Below are 20,552 nucleotides of genomic sequence, written 5' to 3' on the forward strand. Positions count from 1 at the left end.
AGATAACAATAAGTGCATTTTAACCGTTTGCTTACTGTCACAGAATTTGTTTTATAAATTTTTTATAGTGACTTTAAAGATCAGCAAAAAGGCAGAAGCAGCCGTGGCAGAAAATCACAGAAAATAATTGGCAAGTTGTGGGAAAGATTTCTCCCTGGGCACTTCGTCTAATTGAAATTCCCATGCTCATCGCTCAGCGCCTCTAATGGCGACCCCAGCTGCCACACACACAATCTGAATCTGGCCGGGACAATTTGAGCCAAATCGCCCAACAGCACGCACTTTTGGCCAAATGCACGCACTCGTGGGCTAGAAAAACAAAAAAGGAGTGCGGGGAGGAGTGGCGTTGGGAAATGGTAAAATTGGGGCTGTGGCAGGATGAAAGGCCCAAACTCGAACTCAGTGATTGTCTCTGGTTGCATTCAACGGCCATTTTCGGTGCTTTTAATTGTCAGTGACAACCATGCTCCTTCTTTATCTGGTCTGCGATTGCGAAATGGTTCTCATGTGACCCGGGATTTTAATGCTGCTAACGAAATTTAATTGGCCTCTAAATGATTTTAATTGTGCCACTGATGTTGGCCATAAGTTACATCGCAAATGGCCAGCAATTCTAGATGTTGCATCGCAGATAGGTGCATCGATGTTGCACTTTCAACTGGTGGAGAGAAATGAATGCAATTGAGGGAAGCTAAGCATTTTTCATATCGAACGTATTTTAAATGATTGTATTCAATGTATTCAATTAAAAGTGATTCCAATTCCGTTTTTATTGAAACCCTTTAACTTCCCGCTATTAGCAATAAATATGATAATGCTGAAATACTTTGCCATCTTGGGCATAACAAACTGCAAAAAAAAAAAAATATAAACGATCAGCGATCGTCAGTTCACTCCGCATCCGCAATAAATCCGCAACACATCCGCACCGGCATCCGCGTCGGCGTTCTCGTCGCCGTCTTTCATTTCCTTTGATCTCGTAGCGCCGATCAAATCGATCAAATGTAATTTTCGCAGCACGAACGTGCGGCATGGCCAAAAGAGACCAACCGGGCCAACTACGAGCGCCAAGTGCTAGCCCTCTGATTTTGGCCCCCTTTTCCTGTTGCCTTTCTTGGCTGCGGCCAAGTACATTTACACCAATTGCACTGATCGATCTGGGTGTAAGTTATATGCCACAGCAGCAGCAGCACCGTGCCAAATTCTTAATAGTTGCGAGTCTACTACGAGAGCAAGCTGAATCCACTGGCCGGGCCATCAAGGAACCCAGAGCCGAGAATGTAGAGTCAGGAATCACAAGCCAGGAGAATCAGAAGATCCAAGGAGTGAGAACCGAGAGATCCGAGAGTAAACAGCCAGCGACAGGGCCAAGACCATCACGATGGCGTTTTGTGGTTAAACTTTGGCTGGGAGTTGAGACTAAGCCGAGAATCGAGCTACACACAGAAAAATGTGATGTTAAGTAGTCACATACATTTTATAAACCAATATATGGCAGAAAATTACTAAAGTTTATTTATTGTAAACTAATCAAACTAAGCTTTCAAGTTTGTTTTGATCACTTGGCAAGGTAAAGTGAGTAGAAAGTTTTTTCCAGTGTAAGAATAAAGCTGGGATGCTGGCGGTTTCGCTATAATTAAGGACTTTGGTGTAATTTGTACACCTATTTAGGATCGCGTTGATTACAGGCCGGCGTTTTATTGCTTTTGACACCTAAAGGTAAACCGGCTTTGGCCCCGCTGCTCCTCATCCTTGATGACTACCCCCCGATCCTCGTGCACCGCCCCCTAACCCTTTCCCTTTGGTAGCTGTGCGAAAAGCATGAAAAGCAGAACACCCGAGAGTGAGATCCCTCGATTGGCGCACTGAAGTGGATTTATTGGCTGACGTGAGTGTTTAGCGTTGACGGCATAGAACAAAAGGAATCGCCAGTTGACTCAGGCCCTGGGCATCCATGCCAGATGCGATCCGCCCCCCTCGAGCGAACTCCCACATCAAGGTCTTGGATGAAGTGATGTTCCTTCACCGGACATCCGCCATTAACGCCGCTTGACTTCTTTAGTAGTTAATGAAAACTTATAATATTCCGTATTAAACGATTGAGGCAATCACCTCAATCCTTTTCAATCAAAGGTCACCGCTTGTGAAGGCCATCAAAGTCAGTCAATCGTGGCACGAAATAATTAAGCGCCAGACACTATAAACATAATTCATTATCGCGTAGTGCCAGACTAAATATGGTAATTTGTCTAGACCAAAAAAAAAAAGAAGCGGGCTACCAAAATGTGTATCATAAATAATTTGTCAGCAGTTTGCCAATAGCCGAGCGAATCTGGCGGCATTATCGCCGGCAATTAGTTGCCAATGGCCACTGCCAATTCGAGTGTGTGTATTTGTGTGTGTGTGTGTGTGGGCTAGTAATGAAAATCAGATGGCGTCGATGGTTATCGGCGTGAAAAACAATCCGCCCGTCGACCGAGCGACTATTGAAAGCATTTGTCGTCGCTGGTTTTTTCGGGGGCGTTCTTCTGGCAGCGGATTCTGCGAACTACCGCCCACACAAATTCGCGGCTCCTTGAACAAATTGCTTTGACACTTTTCCAGCGAACGGCGACTGGCTGCTGGGATTCTGGATGCACTTTGGATACGGAGCACTGGTCGATTCCGCTGGTGACTTGGGCTCCTTCGCAGCGGGTGATCGACTTCGACACTTGGACGCAGGCGCGGGCAGCTTGAAAAATTGCGGATATGTCACACGATTTTATGGCTATATAGTAGAGGGGAGATCCATGTGGCAGCAGCCACATGTGCAGGAGCAAATGCAGCAGTTGCAGTCGCAGCGCTGTCTCCGCGGGCGAATGCTAAATCATCATAAAAATGTTGCAAATCGCAACAGGACTTGCCACACCATCGCACCCAACCCCCCTCTCAGCACAACCCATGCCCTAAACTTACCTGTTTCTCAACTGTTCTGGACCAAACATTTCTGATTACTTCGTGGGCCACCGTGGTAAGATACCGTTTATAGCCAAGAAGTTACTTAAGCTTTAAGACTTAAGAGTACTGCAATATGACTAAATATGAAATGTATTTATTACTTAATTAAGCCAATATATTAATTTGCATTTAAATTGGATTGCATGCAAAGCCAACAAGTTCAGCACATGTCGCTGCCAGACGATTAAGCAAGTCCACACCATGGGGCTTATAAACTTTAAGGCATATTATTTAAAAACTAACTATATTAATAGTTATTACGATTGTGAATTTTACTAGCTATGATCTTGAACTACTGTGCAAGTGAGGCCTTCCACTTAGCAGGCATTCCTGCTGCTCACTTACGGCAAATGACAAGAAGGCTTCACACCTCGGGGAGTCCTCGCCTCAGGGATGAGCACCTAGCCCCACTAGAAGAGCACTTCGTGTGCAGCAAATGTGACAGCCTCCGAAGGGAGGGCCCACTGTACATTACGAGTGCATGGCACGGCTTGGTTGGCTTAATTCGCCTCTGGGCCGCATTGCATTGCACAAAAGTTATGTATTAGCGCTTTTATTGGTGAAATGCACATGTTGCATGCCAACTGCTCGTTCGCATTTGGCCACATTCCACTATTGATGTCGGTAATTAAAAGCGGTCGATCTTGAGGCGTTTTGGTTCTCAACGCATGCCATCATCTACTGAAATCATGGCTATATCGCATAGAAACGAAAATAAAAGCTAGCTAAATAGATCTTAATAGATAGTTCTTATCTCGTTTAACCGACAGTTCCTAATTTCCAACCCGCTGATGTGCAAAACAGAGTTATCAAAGTTGTTGTGCGAATGCAAATTACTCGGGGCGTGATTTAAATTCGAAAATGAAGATTTGCAAAGCAAAGTTGTTTTGCACACTGCAAAAAATGTATTCTTTTTATAAAGTTTTGTATAGAAATTTATTGATTTAATATTTGAAATTTTAAATTATGTTCCTATTTCGTTTGGAGGTACAGGAATTTTTATACATTTTTCAATCCATCCAATTGTTTGTTGTGCACACTTGAGACCTTGGAGCCACAATTTCTCAGCTCCTCACTTCAATCAGTAATCACAAAATTTGCTGACTGAAAGAGGAACAAAACCTGTACACGTTTGGCGGCAACTTGGCAAAGGCATCGAGGCAACTGGGCAAAAGCCAGCTCCCCGGCCTTCGATACCATGGCCGGCATCCTTTGAGCCTTTTGCCAAATTACCGCGCATTTAATTTCCACTTTGATGTTGCATGCGGCAAGCACTTTTGCCAGTCCGATGTGTTTCGCATTTTTTCTTTCAGCGGCGCAGCAACTGAAAAGCCCTCGAAATCCGATTTGCATGTAAATTTTCCAGCTCGTCTTGATTTCTTGGCCGCTGCTGTTCGCTCATAATTACGGCAACAAATTGGAGTTTGATTTTTGGGTGGGAATGGAGCTGGGGTCTTCTACCAAAAGTTCAATTGTGTGTGGGCCAGAATTTGTGGACACTCTTGATGGCAGCGAGGCGGCTCACAACGCCAGCGGCCAAATGGCCAAATTCGATGCTGGATTTGTTTTGTTTTTTTTTTTTACTTTTCGGCTCTTCGAAGCTCCAAGCCGTTGACAACATGTTGTTGGCGCATTTCGAGCGGTATTATGATAATTTTATGGCAAATCATTTTGTTTACAATTTTACAGCCACACGACCGTGGCACGCCCAAATTAAGACTGCCATGTGGGCGGTGCACAAAATGCTGCGAATGATTATCGATTTTACATGGCAAATTACAGGTTGTGAGTGTCAATTTGGGTAAACTTTTGATCCCATGGAAGCGCGGTGAATTTGAATGCACACTATAGATGCAACTAAACCTGTTTAGCCATGGATTAGTGGTTTTTCATATACATCAAATTACTTAAGATGAATTTATGAAGTTGAAGATGCTCTACTTTAACGGTAAGCTCTGAATATTATTTGACTCTGAGATCGATCAGAAATTAACATATTTTTTAAGTTTAGTTCAATATAAAGGCAGATTATAAATGCTACCTATTGTGAATCTCTGCTTGGCAAACCCAATTGGCTAGCTCACGCTGCGTGGTAGAAACCCGTCGGTGGATCATCGCCAATTTCTGGCCAATTTCTTTGGGGTTCGTCCCACTCAAACCATCTCCACATCGACAACCACTCGGCTCCAAACCGGCCTCGAAAGTGGGCAGAGCCACAAAGAGATCCACTCAAAGCAACTACATGGCAAGTACACACACCGATCTGGTTTTTTGTTCAGGGGTGGTGGCCTGGTGGTCTGGTCCAACACTTTGGTTTTGGGAACGAGCGCTAAAGAGCTGCTGATGCTGATTCCAAACGAGGCAGAAGAAGCCACCCGAAGACTGCAAACCAGTTTCTTTCCAGCGCAAAACGAGTTGCCAGCGAAGATTACAATTTGTGGGAATTTTTTTTTTCGGCATTTAGCTTTTGGCGAGCTGAACGAATCAGTGCCAATGAGGTTGGAATACAGGCAGAGATGGAGCTGAAGCTACGCCCACTTGGAGGCTTAAAGAGCTGGCCAGGAAAATGGCTGCTTATTTTTCCGAGTGATTCGATAGGGATTTGACGCAATTGCAGGCTAAACTAAATTGATTTAATATCAATTATGACTGATATATACCGAATAGCATATAGAAAATAATTTTCAAGATTATTTTAAATGCATATCCCTTAAAAAGATAACACAACAAGAATTGGTATCAGCTTACTTGTTCTTACAGCCAGTGAAGCGTAAAGTCTGAGAACATTCCCCTTGCCAAAGGATATGCAATTAATTTTACTAAAATTACCTAGCTCCATTTGTGATATCCCTGAAATGGGATTACCATTGGGCTAACCGAAACACAAAAAACCCCTGATGGATGGCTGGTTGATCGAGTGTGTGTGGTTTTTCACACTTTTTTACTTTACGCCTTCCTGCACTTGCCCTCATCTTCGGAGGGGGCGTGGTCTGTGTCATTTCCCCGGCAATTTGGTCCGCTTCTCCAGGGCCTGAGATCATCTAATTTCCCGGTGGAACTTTCCTCGCAATTAAGCACGCTTTCTGCCCAATTTTTACATTTCACAAGCAGTACACGCATCTCATGTAAAACGATGCCACATGTGTGCCAGAGTATCTCTCGGATTGTGTGAATGTATCTTAAAGTATAAGTATCTGTGACTGCTGCACACGTTAAGCGGAAGATCGGTTTTGGCTCGCTTTTCACTCGGATTCTTCTTGTGCATTTCGAATATCTGGGTATCTGCTTCCCGCCCTTTGTTTTTTAACAAATATGAAATTATCCGAGCTGTCGAAAGTACATGGAAAAATATTCGTTTTGGTTTGCATGAAATTATTTTGGATTCTCTACGGTTCTTAGGGTTACGGTTGTGAGAGGTGAAATGGCTGCTTTTCGTTTTCTTCAAAATGAAATTCGAATCTATTTATATTGAGAAACAATAACCAAATTAAACGATAAGTAATCGTAGAATAAACTCAACTCAACTTTAATACTATAAAATGGCAAAAAATCGGTACAGTTTAATCCTGCACCCTGTTGACTGATCATAATCTCAGCTTTTCCCTTTCGTAGAAGAAGTTGACTGTCACAAATATTTCGCCCGTTGCAGCGGCTGTGCCAATTTGCATACCAATTGCACCCGGCCGTATGTCAAAAAATGTGAAAGTTTAATATAGAAAATGCTCAACGCCACGGGTCCTGGCCCCAAAGTTCCCTGCCACGAGGATGCCAATCCATTGACTGACAAGGACAAGTCGTGTGCGACAGTTGACAGCTGCTGCCTGCTGGCTGCCACCGTTTGAATCTCTCCTCCTTCACTCCACTCCACTTCACTCCCGATTCCAATCCAGGGTGGTCGCCGCCACGGGATGCCCACCGTACAGTAGTCACTAATGGGTGGCTGCTGATGGTTTTGGAGGTGGTTGTGGTCGTGGTGGGGCAGCTCCAATGGCGCCAGGCGGAGCTTGGACAAATGACAGTGGACGACTGCAGCTGATGAATTTATGCGGAAGCCGCGATGAGAAATGCATTTTTCATAATAAATTGAAGGAGAGTGGGCACGTTGGCAGCCAGTGGAGTATCAGATTTTTCAATTAATTCTTAAATATTACAGTAGATCAGCGATACATGTACACTTATCTATCAATTTAAATTTGTTTCAAATGTGATTAAATAAAACTTCAAAAAATATATTTCTACTTACAATATAATCATATACAAGATATATAAATATCATATACATAGCACCATGAAAATCTATTAATTAGCTTCATTTACTGTGCAATTTTGAAGTTGCCTACGTATTTCCAGTAGTGGGCAATAAATTTCCATCGGGAGAAAACAAACTGTCAGACATTTTTATCAGCAATTAATCGTGTTAATCAAATGCCTTGTCAGCATCATTTACCAAGAAACGAATTTACGTAATGCCTTGCGATCCATTACGGCCAACAAGAGTTGAGTGAAAAGCTCTTTCGAAACGCCATTGCCGATGGCCAATCAATCAATGACAGCGACCTCAGCTCAATCCGGGGTTTCATATTCGATTTGAAGCCAAGTTAGAAACTCATTGCACTTCATACCCGAATGCCAAACAAATTGTTGAAATTAAGCGCACGAGTCACCAACATGATCACAATGGCGTGAAAACAAGTCAAAGTTGAGTTCGGTGCTGACTGCGTGACCGAAGATTGGATGTGGGGATGCACTGCGAGAAATGAGCACCTATTTACAGGAACATATATTTTGTAATTAAAACCATCCAATGATCGTTTCAACCGTTTAAAAGTAAGAACTAACATTTCGTAAATATTATCTAAGCGAGAAATGCATATACAAATTTATATTTTATTATTGGTTTATATTATCAGGTTTTTCTCAATGCTCACATCTGGTAGTGTAAAGTTCAAGCTGGAAAAATTGTTAAGCAATGCTTGGATCTAAAAAGGTTTTCCATGCTCGTGCCATAGAAAGTGGTTGTCCTTATCGCGATCCCCTCATCTCGAGTTGTCATGTCAACGCTTCTGATTCCGATTTCTGGCTGCATTCCACACGTGTCACATTGCCCGAAAGTTGAGACTCGACCGCAGATTGATGCCCCCGGCACAGTGGGATACTTGGTTGCTCGGCACAGTATCCATTGGGATGGGGATTGGGGATTGGGCTTGGGGATGGGGATACTTGGCTAACTGATGGCTGGTGCGGCTGGCAGCTCCTCAATGTCAGCATCAGTCGACCAATATCATCAACCACGTCGCAGTCGTCAGCGTGATTAATTTGCCGGTCTTGTAAGTTGGAACTTGTAACTGCCAACTTGGCGGATCCCTATCCCAATCCCTTGGCAGTCTTAACCCTTTTGTTACCTTCTCGCTGCCGCTGGCTGGCATTTATTAAATGCGGATTTAGTTAATGGGTTATTTTTGGTTGGATGTCGCTGTCTGGGCCATAAATCAGTGGGCACGACGTGCGGGTATCGGTCAGGGCTTAGTCCGTTAATATGCAATGATTAAAAGTGTCATTTGTTATGGCTTCGAAAATGGATTGAACAATGCCACAGATTGCCAAATGAGATGTGATTCAACATTATAATTTTGATCGCAAAAGAATATTTTTTATTTTATTTTTTTGCCACAAATAGATACTGTAAATTTTGGAATTTTTGTTCAACAATGTACTCATATAGATTAGCATTTGGCACGGGAACGTTCGTTGAGTACATCGCTCATTGCCTTTTTAATCCTGGCAATTGGTTCTTCGAAATCACAGGCCCAAATCAGAAAGAGCGTACTGAACATACCCAGAGTCACTAAACTTGACTTTGATATACGAGTAATGAATATCATCACACCGCTTTTCTTAACGATAAGCTTACTTGCCTTCCTTAATTCAAAGCCCCTGATATATAAACTAACTGCGGATAAGAAGCGATATCTAGATTTTTCTTCCGTGCTTTCGGCCATAGATTTCCCATTCGGAGACGGAGCTATGACTTCTTCGGAAATAGATTTCCCACTCGGAAGTGGAGCTAGGACATTTTCGGATATGGATTCCCCATTCGGAAGTGGATCTATGAACATACCCGCAGTCTCAGAAGTGGACTTGGACATCCGAGTAACGTTACACTTACTTGCATTTTTCAACTCGAAGCCCTTGAAATCTAGGCTTTCTGCGGATATAGAGCGATATCTATCATTTACAGGCTTGCTATGACTATGACTATTCTCCGTGCTTTCGGATATAGGTTTCCCATTCGGAAGTGGATATAAAACGCTTTCGGATGTGGATTTCCCATTGAGAGTCAGAGCCATGACGCTTTCGGCTATAGATTTCTTATTCGGAGATGGAGCTTTGACTCTTTCGGATATAGATTTACTTTTTGGAAGTGGAGCTACGACGCTTTTGGCTATAGATTTCTCATTCGAAAGTGGAGCTATGGAGTCCTCATTGAAAGCATATTGGTTTCCGGATATATATTTCCTTGGACATGAATGCAAACGATTGTAGGGAATCCGTGATTTGGGTCGGTGTGCTTTTTTTGATGGTGATGCTGATTCATCCGATCCGGTCATATTGGTTCTCGATCTACTGATATGGGAACTTTTCTTTGGTACACAATCCAACTGACCGCCTTGGCTCCTGTTTTCTTTTTCACCTACATCGCGCAATGGTACGCTGTTGTTGTCAATTATAAAATGCTCCATTTTGTTCCTCCTTATCCGAGTATAAAAATAAAATTGGTAGAAAGTCTAGCCCCTTGAAAAGTTGCAGGCACTCAAAAATAATGTTTCCTTCGGAACTGTAGGGTTTGTTCTGAATTCTGATAGTACAAAAATCAACTACGTCTTTTTCAACGCTCACTTAGTTAGGATCAAAGTCTCAAATCTTACATGAAGACATAACTACTTAAAGATTTAAGTACATACATATTTATTATAATATATTCAGGTATGGCAAATACAATTTTTTTCATTAATTAATAATGCGAAAATGACGCAGCGAAAACGGAAACGATTTGTCGAAATATTCGCAAACAATGCGATGCGAAATTCATTTATAAGCGGCAGATCTGCCAAAATAATATTTAAAATTAATGCGGGGACAGTTGTTGCTCCGGCTGCACCCACATGCCGATCTCTTCACACCTGTTCCACACGGATCCTTGGCAGTGAAGGCGTTATTGTCAACATGTGGTCCCTGGTAAGGGGAATCCCGCTGGGCTCCGATTCTGGCTGGAATCTGCGTTTTCGGGCACAGTGTGGGCAAAACAAAACGACGCCGCTTTGTCTCCCGTTTTTGTTCAAGTTGACAGGATACAAGGCAAAACACAAACAGACGCAGGACAATGCGAAACCGAAAATCAAGAACGCAGAGTGGAGCATCGGTAACCAAAGTGGCTGTTTTTATGCCAAGATTTGGGTGCATAAACATGGACAGCCACATACATAAGTACGGCATGTTTATGGTGCCCCATGGTGTGCCGCTTAAACAGTTGCGGTCAAGAAAGTAGAGATCTTTTGGTCTTACTTCCCAGCGAGACCCTATAAGTTATTATACTGCATCTATTTATGGTAATTTAAAATTATCAGATCATTTTTAAACTTTGGTGAATCTAAACATTCATTCCTATTTAATAATGTTATAAATCTAATACAGAAGGCTTAAGTCTAAGAACTTAACCCCTGCTGTAAGCACAGCACTCCACTCCCACACACACATGGCACATCCTTAAAGGATATTTACTTATGGCTCGTTGCTTATTAATGACTTCGCTTAGGGTCTCATTGTCTGGAGATTGCGGATGCATTGTGTGCGCTCTTTACCGCCCCCCAGATGGCCGTTTGAGTCCTGTTTGAATTTAGCCGCTAAATAATCGGAAATAACGGTCCGCTCTAGCCGTCCACTAACGGTACCCAACGGCTACTGTGCGCGCGCCGCTTTAACATGGAATCTTTATTATCCTGTGCGGTCTGGTAAACTCGGCCCAAGGATTCTCAAGTCCCCAGGGTGAAATCTTGGTGAATGGAAACAAATAGCAAGTGCGCGAAGGAGCTGGAAATTCTGAGAGCTGTGGGAAAATAATACGGACGGAATAATAAGGACGAAGGAAAAAAATCATTAAATAAATGTTATATTAAAAACGTTTTTATTATTTTTATCTTGAAAAAAAAAACTTAAAATTACTTTGTGTTGCCAAATTGGTATTTCTTTCATCGCCTTTGGCCACTGATACTTTAATATTGATAAGACGATCTCCATAATTATTTGGAAACCCTATCTCCCTAAAACTTTAAATTCAATTCGTAAATATCACTTGCGACTAATTTAGGTAATCTGCATTTATTAAGAAACACTTCATCACCCCTTGGCTTATTTACGTTGGTATTTCGAGCAAACACAATATACACTTTTTGGCCTTATAGTTGCCCCTTTATCGGACTTATCATTCACAATTTATCGGACCGCGGAGACGTTTGGTGTCAAATTTGGGTGTTGACCACAGCCGCGTACATGGCAATCAACGCCAAATTATTTCTTTTGTGTGCCACCGCAGAACGCCCCACATGGAAGTGGAGTGGATATGGATGTGGATGTGTCATGGAGTGGTGGCATCCTTCCTTCCTTTTTCCGTGGGCTGCCGCAGCTGCCCCGGCAATTATTTCAGGTAGCCATGAGGAATGCGGTGTAGATAGAGCATCTATGGTGTAATTTTCGATTTGGAAGGAAATCGAACGGGAAAGATGCAGTCAAAGAAATATATAAATTTAAAGAATATGTAAAATATTTAAAATATATATACATATAAGAAGTATCATTAGTCTTAAAGGATGACTACCAATATATAGTATTTCATTTCTTGGCTTGAGAAACTTTGAGCTATTGTTCTCCAGTTATTTTGAGATGTTTTTGGAAAGAATCCATCAAAGTAGTCTCCCTTTTCTCTCAGTGCCTGCCCAGGTCGCATATCGGTGGCGACACCTTGCGCCATCATCGCTCGGGTAGATTACCACTGTAAATATTATTAAGCACGATTACAATCGCTCCGGCAGACGGAACCGTTCATTAAAATTATTATGCATATACACATCTGTACATACAGTTTATTTTGAATATGCGTTCGTATCAGATTCCGTGTTTGGGCCAAGTTATCCAACCAGGTTGCGCATGCGCAGTGGTTTCGCTGGGCTATCCGGGGATCTGAGTATCTGTGGATCGGCTGGTGTATCCGATCTGCGGTTGACAATGGCCGACTGGGGATGGGACATTTTACGCGTAATTGACAAACTTTTGTGGGCTCTGCTTTTATGCGGCATTTAAACCAACTAATTGCCTTGCCGGCCGAAATTTCCCTCGATGTGAAAAGTTCGTCGTCTTTTTTGTGTCATGTTTAATTATATCCACATTTATGTAAATAGCTATAGTGTTTTTTTTTTCTCCCTTGGGTACACAGTTATGCGCACAATTAGATACCCGAAATTGTTGCGTGTGTTTAGGTGCGCGTGAAAACAACCAAAATGCCTTTTAGGAGCCATTCAAAGTATTCAAAGTTTGGGGGGGTTCAGGGGCCAGTGGATTCGTAAATTATTCAACAAACTGTCACGCAATATTTGGGCAGGAGAAAAAAAAAAGGTTTGTAAATCAAAGCGAAATCGGACCACACATTTAGCCAATTGATTTGGCCGCCCCAAAAAGAACGCCAGATAAGTCCACACACGCACACGCAAAAAGTCCAACTCTTACCAACAATTTCTGACAATTAACGGCGCTTTTCATGTTCATTTCGATTTACGTATCGAGCTGCCCCCCGTCATATTGACAATTTGAGCGCCAATTTGTTTCAACATTCAGCGACTCGTCTACGATTGAAAGCTGATTTCTGAATGTGCCTCCACGCAAATGTATTTCCATTGTTAGCAAATCGAATCGAGGCGGGCATTTTTGACATTTAAATGACATTTGAATTGGGTTAGAAAGCCAATTGGCCGGGTCAAAAATTTCGAGTTCGTAGGCAACGACTAAGTGCGATCATGTTGAAAGCCAAAAAGGTGAGGTAAATTGTGTTATTCGGTGAAATGAAAGCGGATTTAAAGAGGTTCTACTATATACTATACTATATTTTTATATAATATGCGTACATATTTCTTTTAAAACTTAAAATCGCACGTAAATCCCAATCCATTGACGCATTTGCAATGACTCAAAAATGGTGAAACGATCCGTTTTCCCTTGGCAATGCCAGGAAATAAACAGCAAGCCACAAACAAGTTGAGAGGAATCCATCGTAAAATCTTAAGCCATAAAAATTGTACGCAAATTGTTGCCAACGAAAATGGTGGAAAAACAAGAGAGAAAAGCGGGGAATCGCAGATGGTATAATGAGCATTATCAATTTCTTTTGAAATTTACTGCCAAAATGCTTAAGCATGGCGTCGATTTGCTTAAAGAAATTCCATTGGCCCGCAATTCGAATCGAATCGAAACCATAAGGAAAACCAGAGATCAAAGCCAACGGGAGAGCGGGCGGAAAACTGGGAGGTAATTTTCAATTTTCCACAATTACGACGATCGGACGGGGAAGTGATCCGTTTTGAGGGCGGTGGATGCTGCGTGTTTGGCACAAAGTGCAGATAAAATTAATTAAAATTTAATTCAATTCAATTCACTTGCGCCGGCGCAAGAAACACAAAGAGATTTATCGCTGATAAACGCGCCCAGAATGGGAAACCTTCGGGTGGAGTGGCAGTGGGAGGTGGTGGCGCACAAGATCAATGGTTGGATTGTGGATGTGGACCCACCAGCCACCATCCGCCATCCACCATCTACCAGCCTCCAGCGGATCAGGGTGGGTGAGGTGGTGGCCCCCAGAGCGGTTCGACTGGCGCAATGGATCACGCCGTTGATTAATTCCCCGTTGTTGCCTGGGCCCGGCCATTAAAATGCCATAAAATTATTAATTAAGCAAGTGCACTAGGAAAAGCCACTTGCCAGATTTCAGATTTATGATCCAGCTGTACCAGCGGCGATAAAGTGGATATACTCGCGGTACGTTCGCAACGAATTGAATCGACGCCAATCGAAGTTCGATTTTGGAATGCCTTGGATATGTGGCATTGCTAAATGAAAATCATTCGCTTTTCCCGCCCGACCCGTATTGCAGTCGCATTTTCCGAGTGCCGCCTCAAGCATTATGGATTTTTAACGAGTTTTCAATTTATTTGCGCGCCAGTCGCGGAAAAATCTTTCGAGTGCTTTTCATACAGACACTCGACCATCATCAAGTGGCTTTTCCTTCCTCGAACTTTGGGGCATGGTCATGTGGATGTACATACATGTTGTTTATTTCATTTCAGCGACTGTTTGAAAAGCTGTGGACTAGTCGAGGAATGAAAACAGCAATCGAGAAAATGCTGTAGAATATTTTCGAAAAATTCCAGCCAAAGAATAAAGGCTTTGAAAAATGATAAATATTCAAAGAGCTTAATATTCAGACAATACGTTTGCTATTCAGCGTTTATCTTTGCTAATTAGTGGCCAAACAAGCGAGTGAAGTCCATAATCATGTAACCGCTCCTCCTCAATGAAATGAAGAGCCAAGGAAGCCAGTCAAATTCAGATGGCCAAAAGCCCGTGGGCCACAATCGTGCTGGCAAATAAAAGCCGCCAAGGCAAATGCAGCTCAAGGAGAAGAAGCGAAGACAATAACAAAAGACTGAAAAGGGGGAGTGGATGAGCCAGCAACAATAGTCAATAAAACATGCGGCAAATCATGTTTATCGCATTGATTTATGCATTTTTAATGTGTTCGCCGTTTGCTTATCGCCAATGCGCCTAAATCAACGGGGCCCCCAAAAACCGAACACACTTTCACTGCAATGCCAAAGTCGGGCCTTCACAGCCCACGAATCCGCAGAGCTCCACTATAGCCATACATACATATAGCCAAACCAAGACACGCTGCTCCTCGCGTTTGGGCCACGTTAATTTTTAAATCTCACCGCCTGATTAGTTTGCTTCGCGCCAAAGAGCCAATGCCGCTGCAATTGTGCGCCATCTTGATTAGACCGCCGGTTTCGAAGCTCGGATGCAGCTGAATTTGCCAGCCAACTGGAGCTGCACTCAGAGAAAATAGTGCAGAGATCACAATTAAATTAAAATGTTTATAAATATTAAGTAAATGTTTAAATGAAGTGGGATTGGCCTTACATTCTCTATTCCAAACAGTGCTTATGGTATAGAAAGCTTTGGATTGGGGTATCATTTCTTTAAGTGCCTATCTCTGGTCGAGTTCATCCTTTTTGGCCAACAGAGCAGCCGCACGGGAGACGGGGCATCATCAAAGGCCGCCGCCTTTGGCCGCTGCCTTTTGTCTTATTAATAATTCACATTAACGCTTGCGAGTGCGGCCAGGTTGCCGCCCGTTTTGGCCAGGTTCGCCGTGGAGCAGAGATGAGCCAAGTCTGGCCTGGCCGAATCCCTGGGCCAGTGTGGCCAGCCCCCTGAAGAACTTATCGGGAATGGCTCATCTGGAGTTGCGGTTGAAGCCTTTTTGGCCCGCTTGACATAAATGCCGAAAGCGCACGAAATGCGAGCCGAGTTCGAATAAATGGTCAATAAATAAGGTGTGAAATAGCTAAGTGGGCTGAACCGGTACCGGCCGAATCGGTATCTGAATCGGTTTTGCAGGGCGGGCAACCAACCATTCGATGAGGAAGGAGCTTTAGGTATTTAACACTGGCTAATGTTATTTATTTTAATTGGGCGGCTTAATGCAGGGAAATCAAAGGAGTTTACAGTTTAAAGCACAACAAAGTATATACTTATACTTGTATATACCATAAAGTCCGGTTTATTGATGAGTATTATAAATCATATTTTATTTGACATTTTCCAACGTATCAAAGAGCATTCACATTTCAAGGTGATCGTTATTCAAATCTGAAATGCTGATCATTTATTTGCCTTCTAACATTTACCATAAATAACACCCGTTCACACCCCTTTGCCGTTGATATTTCCATTTTGGTTTTCGATTCCGGCGAACGTCTGTCACATTTGCACGCCGTTTGGTTCGTTTGCCTTTGGATTCATAATTGCAGCAGCTAGCAAGGATTAACCATGTCAGGGCCCCTAATTTGCATATTCGAAAAGGGACAAAATCGGAAGTCAAAGGAGGCTAAATTATGACAGGAGGCGCATGTGTCAGAAAGTAAACAACTCGGCATTTGCATAGGCAAATTAAAATGGCTTAGTGCTTCTTTATTCGCCGCATTCGAAAGGTAAACAATTTCGCCAAAGTATTAGCTGGATTTTCGAAGGGTGTCCTTAGGATTTTGAAATGGAGCAAGATGGTCTGCATTTCTTTTCATTTTGCCGAACGTGACCCAGCCTGTTCGAGAGGCTTTTGATTGGCGTTCAGGTTTATGGCCACAAAAACGGATACGGATACGCTTAATTGCCACAGCCGAGAGTGTAATCAAGGCGAAAGCCATTCGGCCACGTGTGTCCTTTTGATTAACAAAGGGTTTACCCCGGTTTTCCTCGATTTTCCCCGCCACCTGCAGTTTCCACGAGGCTCGCTCGTAAATCTCAACAGGCAGCCACATCAGGACAAATTAATACAGGCGCAGCAGTCCAGGGAGCTCCATTCATTGCGGTCATGTAGCATCTTAGCCGCATATCCCTTAAATGATGTACCAAGGAGTGCTTAAGGATGAGGGCTCGAATATCGGATACCTCATATACTTCAGAGCAAGCTTTTATTTCCAAGAAATCAATCCATATTTACGTACCTTTCGAAAATATTGCTTAGGGTTTTCTTTATATTTCATCTTTCTACAATTCTGATGGATCATTACAAGCCACAGCAGATGCCATCATACCACTTTCGCCCACTTTTTCGATGGGTATTAAAAGAAGCTGGATGAAGAAATAGCAGCTGAGCAAAAAAAAAAAAAGAAATGAAAATGCCAGCAAAATCGTAGAAAAAAGGCCAAACGATGGCCATAAATGGATCAACTCGCCAACTCGCGCACCTGAGGCCACGCAGGATGCCAGAATGACAGGATAACGGTGCAGGAGGAGCAGCAGCAGCAGGAGCAGGACCCCTGGCAACTGGAAGGGCAATAATAGCCAGAGAGAGTGCCGTGAGTTTTATGGCCCAAACATGCGTCCGCATCCCTGTCAGGATACCACCTCCATCTCCCTTCGGTTTCAGCTGCAACAAATCAGTGCAAGGATTTTTTTACGATTAACTGCGTAATTGAGTCGTTTGGCTAAAGAAGACGCAGCCACAGGACGAATTCCGGCCAGGGTAAATTTAATTAAACTGTAATAAAGCAAATCCCGTTCCCGCCCTTTGTAATGAGGGCTAAATCGGGCTTAAGCAAACCGCCCACTAAGTAAGCAGAAAAAATTGACATAAAACTTGTCTTTCATGAAGTGAGCGCAGGCGGGTGTGCGGGTTGGGTTTTTCCTTGTGGTGGGGTAAAGTGGGTGGAGGTGCGGTTAAGGTAAATAAAGCCATAGGCCAGCCACCGCTGCCACGCCCCCTCGATATGGCAAATTGAGGCAGATTTATCAAAGACAACAGTGGGTGCCATAAAAAAGTTTACGTCTTGCCAGGAAGGTGAGTACGAAGCGGAAAGAAATTGCGGATAAGCAGCGAAAGATGTGCCGCCCTGAGAAAAAAAATTATTGAGGAGAAAAAAGGGAGAAATAGAGAGGTAGGGAAATGCAAAGCATTCGTCGAACTTCTGGTGGGCGGAAAATGGCAGGAAAATTGTTGGAAAACCTCTGCGGGTGGGGCAGGTGAAGAACTTGCCGTGGAACCGCAAAATGGCTGCTAAACTGACAAGCGAACTTTATTATTTGTATTTTTCCGCTGTTTCCTCCTCATTTGTGCAGAGAAAAAAAATAAAATCGCAATGAATTCTCATGTAGTAAATGTGAAATTCTTATTAGATTATTAAAAAAAATATGAGATTGATACAACAGCTTTTGGACAACTAGCTTTTAATATAACGATCTTTTTACTCGCAGTTCGATCGGAGATTTTTATTAGTGTTTAATTTTATTTTTGCATTCAGATTGTTTTATAAAGTTCCCGGAGTTTCCACCTCAGTACGCTTTCCGCATGCGGAGGGATTTGTTTCGATATCAATGTGGAACGTGGCGCAGGAAGGACGCAGCTGCTCCGGCTAAATTGCTTTGCATGCACCGCTTAAGTGGCAAGTGGGTGGACTTTTCCTGAGTAGTCGTTTTACATAAGATTTTCCACAGTTCAATTTGCTGTGAAAGAAATGGCAATGTGTTTATGCGTAAAGATGTGTGACAAGAGGCTAAAAGAGGAATAATCGAAGAAACTCGAAGCTAAAACTTTGGCTGAAAAGAAAATTCTTAGTAGTGGTTTTTTAAAAACACTAACTACTAATTGTAATTTTTCAAGAAAAAATATATTTAATATTGAGAACTCTCTGCAGTCCCGCAGCTGGCATTATCGAATCGTTACTGTACTTCCCCATGCGTAAACACTTAAAGAAAAGCCCTAGTAATTAGGTCACCTTTGAATGTAGATCTGCGAACGTTTTGCATACGTTTTATGGCACCATGCAATTAAGGCGGCCACAATGCAATTTCAGTCTTAATTGCTAGGGCTTTCGACACGGCCGACATGTGGCAAACTTCCTTGAGTTATAAAGTTTGGCATACTGTACAGGTAAATTAGCTTTATGGATCTCTGGCGAGATCGTCATATTTTGTACGCTAAGTTGGCAACACTTTGCAGTTGGAAATGCGTGTGTGTCGGCCTCTGTGTGTTTATGTTTTAATTGCCGCAGCTTTTCAATGGAAATGCAACTAATTACGTACACGCAGCTGGCTGGCAAAATTGTTAATAATTAACAGGTTTTCTTTTGCTCGGCAGAGGAAGTTTTCTTTTTTCATCCCAACACTTGGCACCGTTCGAGTGTTGAAAAATGCATTTCACATTCACAAACGCAATGCCAATTGCAATTGCAATTCACAATTGCATTCACACACGACTGGCGCTGCACTGAAATGGATATTCATGAATAATTGTCGGTCCGTAATGAAGAGTCACAGTGCTGAGATTAAGCGGAAAGAGGAGGTTCTGTTATAAACTAAATTATGTCATTATTTTGCAGTGCATTTTGTGAGGGGTTTGCGGAAGAGAGTTTTGCAGTAATATATGTAGAAGTATTATCTTTTGCTGGCTCCAATCCAAATTGATTATGTTTCCTTTCCCGAAAACCAAACACATGATTGAGCGTCCATTTCAGTGCAATAAATAATCTCGGATCCCCTTGGACTTGGAGGTCTACTCCACATATTTCCGCTGGCACATTTACACACCTATCAAAAACAGCTTTGTCTCCGTTGAGATCCGTGACCGAAATAAGCTGTCAAAATAGAAGAAACCATCAGATGTGCATATAGTATATATTATAGCATGCTGCTGGTGGTCAGTGAGCACCAACCAGACATAAATTAAAAACGTAAAAAAAAATGAACTTCAAAAACAGAGAAACGTTTAGTGGCGCAAATTAATTGAGCAACATTAATTTTGAACCGACCGAAAATAACTCACACGAACACCCAAGCAAAGTCAAATTAATAACCGAAAATCGTTGAGACCAAGACCAGAGTTTTTGGTCAGTGGTGGTGCACTGGGAACTCAGAACTGAGAACTGAGCCACCGCCGAGTCATGCAACCACATTTTTGACGCCTGCTGCAAGAGAATCGACGCCAAAAACTCCATTTACAACTTAATTTGGCGCCATCAACGGCTGCCGGCCGCCAGCCCCCATGCCTCCCCCCTTCTGCCCATCGACTGGCATAATTATGGCAAATTAAATGCAAAATGTGTTTAATCTTAAACACGACGAAACGAACCACGAACGTCGATCGCTGCACAGGTTTTTCTTTCTACTCCTTTTTTTTTTGCTTTATTTTTTTTTTTTTTGTTGCACTTTGATTGCGCTGTAAATTTGTCTGCCGCTCACCGCTAGGCAATTTTCGCAGGTTGATAGGATTTCGGGGAGTACATTAGTTTGGCCATTAAGTTGACCAGCTAGTGATATTGCAAAGGGGAGAAGGGAACTGTAAGTTATAATGAAAGTCCAGCAGCTTCGAGAATTTGAACTGTTCCAAGTAAGAGGTGATCTTAGATGAGAGCCAAGAAATCAAACGAAATTCTAAGCAGTTTGCAACGTAAAAAATCTATCAATAATTGATGACAACTAGGTTTTCTTTTTCGAGAGTATTTCTGAATCCTTCATGGCACAAAGTACTCTATAAAGTGGTCGAGAATCCCATGGTCGTTCCGTGGTCGCAGTGGCTGTCGTCGGTAATTATAGCGGACTGCACACTAATCAGCGTAATGTGCGAGCCATAACTATAGGTGGAAGTCAACGCACAAACGGGCCAGAGGGGGCGGACGTGAAAAGCACTCGACTTTGATTACACGCGAATGGCCAAGTCGGCGCTGGCTGACTTATTG

General features: G+C 42.7%; 2 long non-coding RNA genes across 3 annotated transcripts; one reads left to right on the plus strand and one right to left on the minus strand.

Moving 5' to 3' along the window:
* Window positions 1-7,865: 7,865 nt before the first annotated feature.
* Window positions 7,866-9,845, minus strand: lncRNA:CR42850 (long non-coding RNA:CR42850). Of its 2 annotated transcripts, NR_124086.1 has the most exons (2): window positions 9,164-9,845; window positions 7,866-9,103 (listed from the first exon to the last, which is right to left on the minus strand). It is a non-coding gene; the product is annotated as a long non-coding RNA:CR42850 (long non-coding RNA). The 2 variants fall into 2 exon arrangements; NR_124087.1 differs by having other exon boundaries at window positions 7,866-9,845.
* A 6,476-nt stretch (window positions 9,846-16,321) lies between these two features.
* lncRNA:CR44745 (long non-coding RNA:CR44745) lies at window positions 16,322-17,403 on the plus strand. Its single transcript, NR_124088.1, has one exon. It is a non-coding gene; the product is annotated as a long non-coding RNA:CR44745 (long non-coding RNA).
* The last annotated feature ends 3,149 nt before the right edge of the window (window positions 17,404-20,552 follow it).

The sequence above is a fragment of the Drosophila melanogaster genome, chromosome 2L (genome assembly GCF_000001215.4).
Source record: "Drosophila melanogaster chromosome 2L".
Taxonomy (NCBI): domain Eukaryota; kingdom Metazoa; phylum Arthropoda; class Insecta; order Diptera; family Drosophilidae; genus Drosophila; species Drosophila melanogaster.